This window comes from Octopus bimaculoides, chromosome 6 (assembly GCF_001194135.2).
Source record: "Octopus bimaculoides isolate UCB-OBI-ISO-001 chromosome 6, ASM119413v2, whole genome shotgun sequence".
Classification (NCBI taxonomy): Eukaryota; Metazoa; Mollusca; class Cephalopoda; order Octopoda; family Octopodidae; genus Octopus; species Octopus bimaculoides.
Window position 1 is genome coordinate 20987608 of NC_068986.1, and position 2456 is coordinate 20990063.

General features: G+C 34.3%; 1 protein-coding gene across 2 annotated transcripts in view; it reads left to right on the top strand.

Moving 5' to 3' along the window:
* LOC106869631 (uncharacterized) overlaps positions 1-2456 on the top strand; it is a 232169-nt gene that overhangs the window by 79064 nt on the left and 150649 nt on the right. The gene's annotated exons all lie outside the window — the stretch shown is intronic.

Below are 2456 nucleotides of genomic sequence, written 5' to 3' on the forward strand. Positions count from 1 at the left end.
CTATTATAGGCACAAGGCATGGTTTTTGAGGGAAGGAGCAAGTCAATTAGGGTTAGGTAAAACGAACACACGTGTGTTGCCTCTGCAAAATGTCAGAAGTAATGGACATTAAATACGCTTTACACCGCTTAGGAGTAACTGTAAACAGCTGAATACTTGTCAGTGATTGGTTGAAATTATCGAAATAAGACAATTTTTTACATGAAATAAATCCGAATACAAAAATTTTTTTCTGTTCTATAACACAAAATAGATAAGTATACGAAGTTTGAAAGTCTTTCGGTACCAAAAACACTACATAAAACATTAATGAAAACTGGTGCCCCCGTTTTGAACAAGATCCTCTACCTCCTTTACTTCTTGACATTCTTTGGCATTTTTAGCAAATGCGCTCTTTGCCTTTCTGTTCAACTTCTTAATATTGGGCCAACCAACGAGAAATCTCCCAAGCCAGATCGCATTCGAATCACAACGATCATCTAACGATTTTTAAAACACCAGACCACCTGAAACCGCCCTCGATTCAACCATACAAATTTCCTGTTTCGAAGTGATCGAAGTTAAAAACTTCCATCAAAATTCCTCGTTGACACCATAACAACAAATAATGAATTTAGTTTACCAAATTCTTCATTTTCAAAACTAATTGAAACAAAGGCAGTGTTTATGTATTTAGTTTGCAAGATTCTTGATGTGAATTCGTGTGCTGACACAAATTTCGTTGTGCCGTGGGAGAGTCATTACGCCAATGATAATACACGCACAGGTTTAATTCCATTTCTTTATTGTTAGTCAAGTGGTTAAATATCTAACCAACTAACTAATCGATCGTTTGTTTAATGTGCTGGTTAATAAAGAAGCGCTATTGAACCAGTACATGTGTTATTATTGGCGTAATGACCCTCCTAAGACAACAAAGGCAGTGTATTTTAACAAAAATATGATTTAAAAAAGGGTGTGGTAACGAAGGAAGATTTGAATAATTTACATCAAACACCGATGCCGGGCAAACGAATAAATATATATAAATATTTCTTCCTTCTTGGAGTTGATTCTTCCGACGCGAGAAAAAAAAGCGTGTAATATGCAAAACAGGCAGTAAACTAAAAATACAATAGTACAGAGTGGTGACATTTAGTAGAGATGACCCGGAAGTTGTTCCTCTTCGATTACTATCGCAAACAGCAGTAGCTTTCTTCAACTAAATACATGTCCATTATTTACATTTGACGGATATTTGTCCTGATCTTGTTTGTTGTTAACACAACGTTTCGGCTGATATACCCTCCAGCCTTCATCAGGTGTCTTGGGTAAATTTCGAACCTGGGTTCTCATCCTTAAGGCATTTTTCGATGTTATTATTATTATTATTATAGATGTTTTCGATCTAGTTTGGATTCTTTGCCATCAAATTTGATTGCAAAGAATTCAAATTTGATGGCAAAGAATCCATACTACATCGAAAACATCTATATTATTATTAGGAATGACAGCCCAGGTTCAAAATTTCCCCAACACACCTGATGAAGATCGGAGGATATATCAGCCGAAACGTTGTGTTAACAACAAACAAGATGAGAAATATCCGTCAAGTGTAAATAATGTCCATAATTCCTCATCTCTTATATATAGAACTGAATACATGTCGTTGATTGGTTGAAATTATCCATATTCGACAACTTTAACACGAAATAACTTCTAAAATACCAAATTTTGTCAAAAATGTTCAAACTACACCTTGTTCTGCGTGAGAAGAATACGAAGTATACAAAGTTTCAAACTGCTTAGTTAAAAAATGAATAATTAAAAAATCTGTGAGCCAAACCTGAACAGATCCATCAAAGGGATCCATAGGCACAAAAAATAGTTGAGAACTGCTACCCTACAGGATAAATCACTTCTCCACACCCCACTTCTCTTTGTCCACAAAGTTTATAACTTCACCTCAACCTATTCCTTTCATTTCTGTTTTGCTTTAAAAATTAGTATTTCTTAATTTATTGTATTGTTATTTAGACGGACGGTTAAATCTGAATTCCTTTAAATCTAGCTACGTTAGACCGAGCATCGACTGTACATACTCAACCACGCTCTCACACACAAGCGCGCAGACACACATATATATATGCATAAATATACATACGCATATACATATACCCACACATTGTACCCATATATGCTCATATATGGGTACAATGTGTGGGTTGGTGTTTATGTATCTTCCTTCGTTACCCACTCTTTTTTTAATCATATTTTTTAATTAAAATACACTGCCTTTGTTGTCTTGGGAGGGTCATTACAAATATATGTATATATATGTGTGTGTGTGTGTGTATATATATATGTGTGTGTGTGTATATATATATGTATGTGTTTGTATATATATATATATATATATATGTATGTGTATATATATGTATGTGTGTGTGTGTATATATATGTATGTGTGTGTGTGT